We start from the raw sequence: 12,865 nt of genomic DNA, 5'->3' as shown, positions 1-12,865 counted from the left end.
ACGTAACTTCGTCACCCGGTAAGTTGGAGGGTCCGGGTTTGCACCGCTGGGGTTAGGAGCACTGCATACGTGCGGGAGTCCGGCGTATACGAAGGATAAAAGACAGGATATACTAGCTGCCGGCGGAGGTCGGCGGAGCCGGGAGCTTATGCGGCCATCTTGGATCGTAGCGTAGCTCCTCCTCCGGCGATGAGATTTTTACCAGTCATGTTTTTAGAATCTTCCAAGTGTATATTAAAATCGCCCACAATCAGAAAATTGCCGGAATTCGCAAATCTGGCTGCCATATAGTCTGATAGTTGGGTCGTCCAAGTATTAGCAGGGCCAGGAGGTCGATAGACCAGTAAGCCTGTGAGGGTGAATTTCGGGTTAAGGGCAAGTTTGAAGAGCGCAGCCTCACAGTTGCTCAAAGTGATGAAATGAAATGAAATGAAAAATTACATTTCTATAGCGCATAACTACCCGGAGGCCTCGCAGCGCTTTAGACTGATTACTGTGTCGGGCCTACGGGTAGTTAGTACGCTTTTGCAAACAGGTGGGTCTTTAAGGCCTTCCTGAAGGACTGTAAATTACTGTCCTCTCTCAAGGTCAAAGGCAGAGAGTTCCAGAGCCTTGCCGCTGTATGGCTGAAAGAGCGGCCGCCCCACCTGGCCCTCTTAACTCTGGACGAAGTTGCCAGATGCAGTGTTCCAGAGCGAAGGGCTCTGGAAGGGGTGTAGGGTGACACTAGAGAATGCAGAATAGCCGGGCCTGTTCGATGGAGAGATTTGTGCAGAATGCACATGGCTTTAAACTGTGCTCGAGCAGCTACCGGGAGCCAGTGGAGGTCTTTTAGCGCCTTCCTGGCAGATTGCCAGCGAGGGATGTTGAACCCTTGATGGGTTCAAGTGTACATTGGAAGTTATTTTTGAAAATTATAGCGATTCCCCCCCCAGTTTTCTTGGGTCTATCAAGCCTAACAATTGCATAGTTCGAGGGCAGAGCTTCAGCGACATCTGGGCCGGAGCTGTCGTGAAGCCTTGTCTCCGTAATTAACAAAGCGTCAGGTAGTTCATTATCAAGAAGGTCAAAGATTTCTCTTTTATGTTTTGGTAATAAACGGCAGTTGAGGCTGAGAAACGTGAAGATGGAATAAGGGGGAGATATAGTACGAATTGCAAAGAGTTGACACAATTGGGGGGCATCCAGGGTGAAAGTACAGTGGGTACAAGACCTAGGGTCTTGTGCATTCATATCGAGAATGCTGCAGTCCTGCTTCTCCCTAGGTCTAAGAGCATAAAATTGCAAGGATGAATAAGTGTGGCACATTGTAGGTTTATGGACAGGGGGTATGGCCCCTGGGCCCGGTCGGGCGCGGACGGGCGCAGACGGGCTTGCCTTAGGCGCGCCTTCGACGTGCCGTCGGAGCGCCCGCTGCGCGGCTGGGTAATGATGGTCATTTGTACTGATGAGGGTGGGAGGGGCCAGCGACTGCACCGCAACCCGGAGACTACCCCCAAGATGGCGGCTTACTTGACAGGAACACATAAGTTGGAGACAGTCCGCACCTTCCTGCGAACAACTGAAGGAATCATGGCCTGATAGAAGTTGTGGCTAGTGCGTAATATACTGTGTGTATAAAGTTAAAGTGAATGAGTTTATATTGAGAGCAGCAATAGAGATTCATTTTATCCTCAATAACCCCAAGGTGGGTTGCCACTTCCATTTGGCCCTCTGAACTGTTTTATAGCCCTGTTCAGAAGAAAGGGTATAAAGCATAGACCTGTATCTTCTGTTTAACACAGAAGATATCAACTGTGTCCGGTCTACGGTGGCCAAGACACCAAGCATGGCGTACGTGTGAGCTTGGAGCTCGTCCCGGCCCGTAAAATATCCTGACATACGCCGACCCTGAGCAACCAAGTTGACCACGCCGTGGTACCTGGGAGTGGGAGTACACAGCCGAGTGGCAATCGTTGCTGATGCTGCAGGTACACAAAAGGTGAGTGAGGCGTGACCCCGACGCACATGGAGGAGTGAAACGAGCAGGCTGCTTGGCAATACCTGTGGCCTCGTTGTGGGGTGCCCGTCACACCGCATGGCAGAGGTGGCTGCAGTCTCACAAAGGAGGACCCTCCCGACAGTACACGAGTGCGACTTCTAAGATTGAAACCATGGATTTGGCGGAGGCCTGCGGAATGCCAGCCACGAAGCCTGCAGACGGAGAGGTCTGATAAGGCCCCGGAAGGTGACACAGCAGACCTCGACCGAAACCACAGAGAAGCAGGACCACTGGGAAGCCCTGAAACGAACAGCGGCGGTGGTCTCCCCAAAAAGACACAAAACGACACTGAAGGCCACACTGGTGAGCGCGCTACATTGGGAGCGGAGGAGAGTGCAGCCAGAAGCAGCCGAGTCACGGTGCCGGTAATCCGTCCAGGAGACACCATCACCTTTCCCGGGTCTGAGGGGAGACCCAAGTGCAAGGAAGGGGCTGAGGGGAATTGTCGAGACCCCAAAATTGCTGAGCATTTGGTTCAAGCTGTGCCCTGACCTGGGGGTGTCCCACAAGCTGGGTCACCCAGCTTGTGGGACACCTGGGGGTGTCCCACGAGCTGGGTGACCCACTTGTGGGACACCCCCGCGCCGCACGGCCACCAGCTGCTGCGTGTGCCCCCTCGCTGTGCCTAGCTGCCTCGCTGCCGTCTGACCCTGCTGCCGTCCGTTTCATTTCTCTTTTCAATCACTTGTGCCTGTTTTTATTTGCTAATCTCTTTCCCGTGTTAAGCTTGTTTTTCCCAATCATTTGTGCTTGTCTGCCTTTTTTAGTCTTTTTCCCCTGTTAAGCCTGTTTTTCCAATCATTTGTGCTTGCCTGCCTATTTTTTAGTCTTTTTTCCCGTGTTAGCGTAATTTGTTTCCATCTGTAATATCTGCCTGCTCTGTTTCCCGCCTCCCTCGCCGCCCCCGCTTCCCGCCACTACCGCCGACCCCGCCCCTTTTTTCCTCCTGTTCCCTCCCCGCTCCCGCCTCCCAGCTGCTCCGCCCACCCGCGCACTTCGCCTTATATGGCGACCGTGCGAACGCGCAGCGTTGACGCGCAGCGGGCGCGCCGATTGTGCGCCAAAGGCGCGCCAAAGGTAAGCCCGTCTGCGCCCGTCCGCGACCGGATCGCGACCAGCGCCAGGACCCCTGGCCCCCACCGACGGAAGGCGACCCGACGAACCTACACCGCCGCCGATCTCATCGCACTCAACACCGGCCGCGTCCCAGGATGTCATCAAGCCGCCCCGAAGCACACCCACGGACCCTTCAGCTGCCACGCCTGCAAGTTCACCTGCATCCGGGCACACCCTGCACCAGCACCCGCCAAGCCGAACACCACCAGCAGCCACCTCAAGTGCATCCTGCTCAACACCCGCTCCGTCCACAGACACGCCGTAGAACTCTGGAACCTCCTCGACACCACCGCCCCTGACGTTGCCTTCCTCACCGAGACCTGGATGAACGCCTCCTCAGCTCCCGACATCGCCATCGCCATCCCGGAGGGCTACAAGATCATCCGGAGGGACCGCACCGCCAACCAGACGGGAGGAGGCATCGCCATCATCCACAAAGACACCATCCGCATCGCGACCAACACCGACGACACCCTAACCACCGCTGAACACCTGCATTTCCAGATCCACACCAACCCGAAGACCACCCTCAGAGGCACCCTGATCTACCGACCCCCGGGGCCACGCACACGATTCAGCGAGGACATCGCCGACTTCGTCAGCCCGCATGCCCTCCCCTCCGCCGACTACATCCTCCTGGGGGACCTCAACTTCCACCTGGAGAACAACAACGACCGCAACACCACCACCCTGCTGGACAACCTCGCCAACCTCGGACTCAAGCAACTGGTGACCACCCCCACCCACCTCGCCGGACACACACTCGACGCCGTCTTCTCATCCAGCAACGACGTCACCTTCAGCCACGCAACAGGACTCCACTGGACGGACCACAGCTGCGTCCACTTCACCTTCAAAAGATCGACGATCCACCACCACCAGCAACAGGTTGCCCGAAGAAGCTGGAACAAGATCACAGCCGACCAGCTCACCGCTTCCCTGAGCCAGCACCCTCCCGCCAGCTCAGCGAACCCCAGCCAGGCCGCCGACAACCTCACGAAGTGGATCAGCAACTGCGCGGACGAACTCGCCCCACTGAGAACCCCACCCAGCAGACCCTGCAGCAGAAAAACACCATGGTTCACCGACGAACTAAAGAGCTCCAAGAAGAACTGCCGAGCCCTCGAGAAAGCCTGGAGAAGGGAGCCAACCACGGACAACATGACCACCCTCAAGCTCGCTACCCGTAAACACCACCAGCTGATCCGCGCCACCAAGAAAAATACATACAAGGACCGGCTGGACAACAACGCACACAACTGCAAGGAACTCTTCAACATCGTGAAAGAGCTCTCCAACCCCAACGCCGGAAGCAATGACATCACCCCGTCGCAAGACCTCTGCAACTCCCTCGCCTCCTACTTCCACAACAAGATTGCGGACATACACAACAGCTTCAGCAACCAACCTACGCAAGCCACGGCCGCAACAACGCCACCCACCACCACCCTCCGCACCTGGACTCCGATCAACACCGAAGACACCATCCGCACAATGAACTCCATCCATTCAGGATCTCCGACTGACCCCTGCCCTCACCACGTCTTCAACAAGGCCGACGCTGTCATCGCACCCCACCTGCGGGACATCATCAACACTTCCTTCGACACCGCCACCTTCCCTGAGAGCTGGAAGCACGCCGATCTCAGCGCTCTTCTCAAGAAACCCACAGCAGACCCCACCGACCTCAAGAACTACCGTCCCATCTCGCTCCTCCCATTCCCGGCCAAAGTCATCGAGAAGACCGTCAACAAACAGCTGGCAGCCTTCCTCGAGACGAACGGATCCCTCGACCCCTCACAGTCTGGCTTCCGGGCGAACCACAGCACCGAGACCGCCCTCATCGCTGCCACCGATGACATACGAACTCTGATGGACAACGGAGAAACAGCGGCCCTCATCCTCCTAGACCTCTCCGCGGCCTTCGACACCGTCTGCCACCGCACACTAGTACAGCGCCTTGGCAACATCGGAATCCAGGACAAGGCACTGGAATGGATCACCTCCTTCCTCGACGGAAGAACACAGAGAGTCCGCCTACCACCGTACAAGTCAGAGGCCACCGAAGTCATCTGCGGCGTCCCTCAAGGATCCTCACTGAGCCCCACCCTCTTCAACGTCTACATGAGCCCCCTCACGGCCATCGCACGCCAACACAACCTCAACATAATCTCCTACGCCGACGACACCCAGCTGATCCTCTCCCTGACCAACGACCCCGCCACCGCCAGAGCCAACCTGCACGAAGGGATGAGAGAGGTAGCCGAATGGATGACGACCAGCCGCCTGAAACTGAACTCGGACAAGACGGAGGTCCTCATCCTGGGCTCCTCGCCCTCCGCCTGGGACGACTCCTGGTGGCCCCCCGCCCTGGGCACCGCACCCAAACCGACGGACCACGCACGTAACCTGGGCTTCATCCTGGACTCCTCCCTCTCCATGACCAGACAAGTTAACGCCGTCTCCTCGTCTTGCTTCAACATCCTGCGCATGCTACGCAAGATCTTCCGGTGGATCCCCACCGACACGAGGAAGACGGTCACCCAGGCCCTCGTCACCAGCCGACTGGACTACGGCAACGCCCTTTACGCCGGTACCACCGCCAAGCTCCAGAAGAGACTCCTGCGGATTCAGAACGCCTCGGCCAGACTCATCCTCGACATCCCCCGACGCAGCCACATCTCCGGACACCTGAGAGATCTGCATTGGCTCCCGGTCAACAAGAGAATCACCTTCCGTCTCCTCACCCACGCACACAAAGCCCTACACGACCAAGGCCCGAGCTACCTCAACAACCGGATCAACTTCTACACTCCCAAGCGCCCCCTCAGATCAACCAGCCACGCCCTCGCCGCCGTCCCCCGCATCCGAAGAGCAACAACAGGAGGAAGGTCCTTCTCCTACCTGGCCGCCAAGACCTGGAACTCACTCCCGACCGACCTACGCCTGACCCAAGACCACCTCTCCTTCAGGAAGAAGCTCAAGACCTGGCTGTTCGAGCAGTAACGGCACCCCCCCCCAACCCAGCGCCTTGAGACCTACGTGAGTAGTGCGCTCTACAAATGACCTGATTGATTGATTGATTGATTGATTGATTGAAAATGGCTGGCTGCCTACCAAACTGGAAAGAACACCCGGCGGTGCCTAACAGACAGGAGACAAAAAAAGAATGGCCCTGAGAGTGACGAGAGTATGCAAGGCAGTGGAGGAGCTGAGCAGCCCCTGGCAGCGGTGCCGGTTGGGTTCCTCCCCACACTAAAACCAGGGGAAGATCAGAGATGCGATAAGGGTCTGAGGGCTTGTGGCCACAGGGAGGAAAGAGATCCCAAATGGTCCTGCCATAGCTACCTGCAGGGCCGGACTGGCTACCGGGCGTTTTGGTGTGCTGCCGAGCTGGGGGCTGATTTTATTAATGGGGGCCTGCATGTGCTGAACAACATTCATTTTGCTTTGTTTCTTTTGAAGCACACGCAGGTTCCATCAACGAAATCAGCCCCCACCGCAGTGAAATCAGCCCCCAGCTCAGCAGCAAACAAAAATGCCCAGTAGCCAGTCGAGCCTGGCTACCAGCAACCCCATAGACCCCGAAAAACCAGTGCTAGAACGACCCTGCTTAGAGCGAAAGAACAGGGGAGGCATACCCCCTACAGCTCCACAAGCGGACATCGAGACCCAGAGGCTCGACGCCCCAAGAGGACAGTCAGGACCACGCTGCATACATAGCTCGTAGGTGCTTGGAAGCCAACTCCTGCAATATCTGGCACAAGGGGCCTATCTGAGGACAGGATGCTTAAGCCGAAGCAGAAATCGGGGAAATCGCAGGAATAACGCCAGACTCATAGGAATACCAGAACGAGCAGAAGGGTCCAACATGGTAGAATGTTTTGAAAAATGGCTGCGCTCCATCGTGGCCCTGGAACTCCTTTCTCAATTCTTTTCCCTGAATAGGGCACATAGGGTACCAGGCCGCCCGCCTGCCCCAGGGGGATCTCCTCGATCTGTAATCATTAGGCTTCTCCATTTTAAAGACCGAGACACATTTCTACGGCACTCCCGTACACATGGCCCATACGTGATTAAAAATAGTAAAGTATCAATATTCCCGGACTTTACCGCTAAGGGCCCGGGCAGAAGAAAGAGCATTAATAGAGGAGGACAAAAGAGGGGTGAGGCGCAACCCTATAGCGGACCTGTGGTCAGAAGTTGTACGAGAATGGGAAACAAAAGACACAGTTGAAGGGGACTGTCCCTCTGAGCCACCACAAGCTACCCCAACGCCATAAATAAAAACAACCCATAGCCGAACTTCATTTAAATATGAAAACCAGTAACCCCACTGGTGGCCTCTGCAACACCATTAAATCCTACAGAATGTATACAGGACCTGCCTGTCACCAGAATAATTTGACCAATATACACAAAGCCTGCCTTTTACCAATAGACGCTCTCGTTGCTACTAAGTTTCATGAGTAAAATGTTTTATACATGTTTAGCTATTAGAATGTGATACATAGATAATGCCATGTCGAACTAACCCCCACCGTTGACAGATTTATTGTCGAAACTTGATTATTTGGAATGTGCTGAAACGCATGAATAGTATATGTTCTCCTATGTTTTCTTGTATCCTGTATGCTGAGCACCCAGCAGTTGCTGATGTTTGTACACTGGACTATGCTTATAAGTTGAAATTAAAATGTAGAACACAATAAAAAATGTTTTTCAAAACTGTGTCTGGGTTATATTTGGGCAGTTCTAGGAGAAAAGTAGAACAGGCGGACTTAGTTGCAAGTTTTAGTCAGAATTATATTAGTACATCTAATGGGCTGGTTATGGCTCTGGATCCATATTCCTCTAAGACAAGGCACTCGCCTTTCTTGAACAGCTGTCCAAGTTGGCTTATTTCCCTCTTCCTCAAAGCATGTAGAGCAGATTTTCAGATGGGGATAGGAGCACCGGATTTTGCATAATATTCCTTTCTGGTGAATATAAGTCCTTGTATCCTTTTTTTTCACCAGTGTCCACCAAGCCCTGTTGGTGCATTCTACTGTGCGGAAATCTTTAGAGGCTTTGGGTGAGTGGGTATAATTTGCATAAACCCTGCACTCTATTGGTCCCTTTCAATTAAAAAATAAGTGAAATGTACGTCTGGAACATGTGCGTTTATAGCAAAGTGAGCTTTAGTCATCAAATGATACATAAAGAGATCCAGAAATTATAGACCATAGGATGAGGGGCAATGTAAGGATTTCCTATCTAACTCTGGGCTGCTTAGTATGCTAGATACGTTTCATAAGAAGTGATCCAGCAGTATCAAAAAAGGATGTATTCAGTGGTACATGAATGTTTATAAAGAGATTTTAAAAAACTTTGGCAAGATCATCATTTTTATTATGGCTATGTGTCTTATCATTGAAAGGGCCAACAACATCCATCTGTCCACTTCACCTTTTCATTTCTCATGAGCGAGAAGATCTCTGTCTTGATGTGGATATTTGATCGAATCCTTCCTCCATTTTAAGGGATATTGGAGATCTGGCTGAGTTGTGTTTGAAGTTAGAGGAAATAGCACAGATTTCCTACAGCTGATAGATAATCTGGAATATCCTCCATATTTTGCTGTCTCCTTGATTAGCAATGGGAAGTTAACTTCTGGTTTCGTGACAAATAGGACTATATTGTCAGCATACAAGTAAACCAGTATTCTCCTGGAAAGAAATGATATCCTCTGTGAGAGTGACCCCAACAGAACTTGCAAATCATGGCTTCAGGGCCGGAACAAATTGAAAGCTGGAGAGTGGACACAACTGGCGTGTACTTCTGGTTATCTGAAAATGTGTTGAGAGTGTTTTGATAGAATTTACTTTGCTATCGGATTAGAGTACAGTAATTGCATGAGTTTGATAATATAGTTACCCAACCCCATTCCATTCACAACCACCTTTTAGAATAGCCATTCCAAGGACAAGAAAGCCTTTTAAGCATGAAGAAATACAGGTTAATCTGTTGTATCATCACAAAAAGTGTACAAAGATTAAGTGAGGTAGCCCTACTAGGAATGAATCGAGACGGTTCACAGAGGACGTTCCATATGGGAAGGGGGGGGGGGGGGGGTGGAGAACATGAGAGCAATCACCTAAGCTAGAATTGTGATGTCCATATTAAGCAGGGATAATGAAGAGTATAATTGGTAGTATACAGAGTTTTTTTGGGGTTAGAGTAATAAAGTTATAGTTGCCTCTGTAAAGGAAGGGGGCAAGTATTCCTTCCCAAGTTCCTCATAGATATTGAGAAGATGGGTAGAAAGGATCTCTTTATAACATAACATAACATAACATAACATAACATAACATAACATAACATGTGTATTTGTAAAGCGCACGTTCACCCAGAGGTCTCTTGGCGCTGAATAACAGATATAGGCTTTGTAAAATTTGGCTGTGTTGTCATTAGAGACTGGGAAGCTTTTAAGTGCTGTAATCATCTCTTCCACAGTAATGGGGTTCAGGAGTCATTACCTGAACTCTTCTCCCATCTATATCAGTGATATTATCGAATAGGCCCAATAGTCAGCCGACACATGCAGGTGTATATCTCAGCATAGAAATTCCTACTCACTTGAAGGATCTCTTCTCTGGTTGAGACATGCGCCCTGTTTTGAGTATAAATCAACATGATTATGGGCGACCAATGGGCTGCATTACGCAACAATCAAAAAAGTGTTTTTGACGGCCTATCCCCACCTCACCACCACCATATCGTCTAGCTTGAGCATATATACCAAGCTATTTTACTTTCCCACCAGCCCACTCACTATGTTCCACTAAATAACATACATATATTTCTTTCAATGTATCTTGTTGTGGATCTCCAATTCTCTCTCGATCCAAGCCAGTTAATTTAGATTCTCTATCATTGATTTCCTTTGTGATATCTTTCAGTAACCTAATGAAATCAACTGAAACACTATCACACTTATTACAGATAGATGCACTGAAGTACATTTTGTAGATTGATTGCTTCTTAAACAGGTTTCGGATTTGTAAATACGCTATCTTGATTGAATGCCATTGAAACAAGCATTGGCAAACTCAGTAGGCTCGGCCTTGGCAAGCGCCTTGGGTGGTTCGGGCTCGCTCGCTCGCGTTACCGTGGCCCGAAATTTTATTTTCCAGAATGGCGTGTCACCAACATGAAAAGTTTGGAAAGCTGTGCTTTAGACAGTGCCGTTGCTCTGTTATACATTTTACATAATCCTCCCACAAAGCAGAAGATTCCACATTGGGTGGTACACATTGATTTTTAAGGCACATTTGATTGCATAATATACCCATGACTATTAGTACTCGGTCCTCAGGGTCTCACTGCATGTACATGCAAATTATAGTAATCATGCATTCCTCTACTAAAACTGAAAAAACTTCCCACCACCCATTAACCACTCCCAACTCACTCATACTGTTACCCCCAACTTGCTGTGCAACAACCCCGAACCTCTAAACCGATTTACTCTGATTGTGCCTTCCCACACTCACACATAAGTAAAAACAATTTTTAAAGGGGTTGGGGTTGGGTGGGTTGAATTCACATTTAAAAACAAAACAACCCATATATGCCAGCGTGAGGAATTAACCAAATGGGACCAAGAGAACAGCCCTGAAGCCCACTGGAGGGCAGTGAACATTTTATCAAATTGGGGAGGAAAAAGATTATGGCACAAATGACGGACCCTACTGGAAGGGCAGAATTGGACTTCGATTCCCAGCATGCAACTCACTGGTGAGGGCATGCTTTGAAGGGTAAATAAAATTGGAGTACTTACCGGACTTTGCCATTACCCCACCCTATGATTAAGGGGCATGCGCACCGAAACGCGTCAGGGACAGGAACCAGTTGGGGCTGTGTTCCTGGTTCCAGGCAATAAAGATTTGTGTAAATCATTCCTCAAGAGTAGCATCTATGGTCTGGGCCATCTGGTGTAATATATATATATATATATATATATGAATATTTAAGACGGAATTGCAAGAATTATTTCAAAAACTACTGCTACCATCAGGCTTTGCCATTATCATGTGACCTATTGGAGGAGAATAAAAACAAAGGTATCACAAAGCAGCAGCTTCCTTGTATATGTGCATCCGTCTTGCCTGTGAACAAGAATGCCAAGTTCGAAACGCGTAAGGCTGATTTATTGTTTCTTCAGGTTGTTTTCAGGACGCTGCTGCCGAATTGAGTGGTGAGTGCAACCTAAAGCCTTGGGCATCTATGCACAGAGTCACACACCTCCGAGCCACCCACACACACACTTAGTCTCCCATTCAAATACTTGGGCAAACAATCAATAACCCATATAGCCACTCATATAGCTACTGATCAACACATGCAGCAGCTTACACAACAACAGATATACTGATGCACACATTCAGACAGTTTAGTCACTGTACGGTGCGCGTACGGTGAGCGCATATAGATATATAATTTGCTCAAATTCAATTTTCTCAACAACTACTGGAGGGATTTTCACCAAATATAGAAAAGGCACTACTGCATACCTGTCCCTACCATTTTGCCAAGTTTGGTGTAATTACGTTCAGCCGTTCGGGCTGTAGCCGTGTCTAAAGGTCCCATAGAAAATGGCATTTGAACAATTTCAAATTCAATTTTCTCAAGAACTACTGGAGGGATTTTCACCAAACATAGCAAAGGCACATCTGCATACCAGGCCCTACCATTTTGCCAAGTTTGGTGTAATTCCATTCAGCCGTTCGGGCTGTAGCCGTGTCTAAAGGTCCCTATGGAAATTAACATGGGGAAAACACGTTTAGGGACCCCCCTTTTGGCCCCCGCTTGACGAATCCCCCGGAAACTTTCAGGGAAGTAGCGGAGCGGAGCTGGCCAAAATTCTGGAAAATTACACACACATTCCTCAATCGGCGCCAAAGTTATTCCCAATAGAATGTTGAGCGCATATAGATATATAATTTGCTCAAATTCAAATTCTCAACAACTACTGGAGGGATTTTCACCAAATATAGAAAAGGCACTACTGCATACCTGTCCCTAACATTTTGCCAAGTTTGGTGTAATTCCGTTCAGCCGTTCGGGCTGTAGCCGTGTCTAAAGGTCCCATAGAAATGGCCATTTGAAAAATTTCAAATTCAATTTTCTCAAGAACTACTGGAGGGATTTACACCAAACATACAAAAGGCACTGCTGCATACCAGTCCCTACCATTTTGCCAAATCTGGTGTAATTCCGTTCAGCCGTTCGAGCTGTAGCCTTGTCAGAATGTCCCTATGTAAATTAACATTGGGAAAACACGTTTTGGGACCCCCCTTTCGGCCCCCGCTTGACGAATCCCCCCGAAACTTTCAGGGAAGGAGCGGAGCGGAGCGGAGCGGAGCGACACATATTTAAGGAAAATTACAGGCGGATCCCTCAATCGGCGCCAACGTTATTCCCAATAGAATGTTCAGAATTTCCTATGGTAACTAGGTCCTAACTATATATACCTACTGGCGACCGCCAGTAGGTAGTATATATATATATATATATATATATATATATATATCTGCTCCTGGGGTGTCCAACAATCGAGCAGCACCCGGCGTGCGTGCACCTTCCCCAAGGTGTTTTCACGGTATGGGCAGTCTTCGCGTTTGAACATTTAAAAGCACCTGATTCGCCTGACGCGTTTCGTAATAA

This window comes from Lissotriton helveticus, chromosome 4_2 (assembly GCF_964261635.1).
Source record: "Lissotriton helveticus chromosome 4_2, aLisHel1.1, whole genome shotgun sequence".
Lineage (NCBI taxonomy): Eukaryota > Metazoa > Chordata > Amphibia > Caudata > Salamandridae > Lissotriton > Lissotriton helveticus.
The sequence above is the reverse complement of the archived record's forward strand: the minus strand, read 5'-3'. Positions refer to the sequence as shown.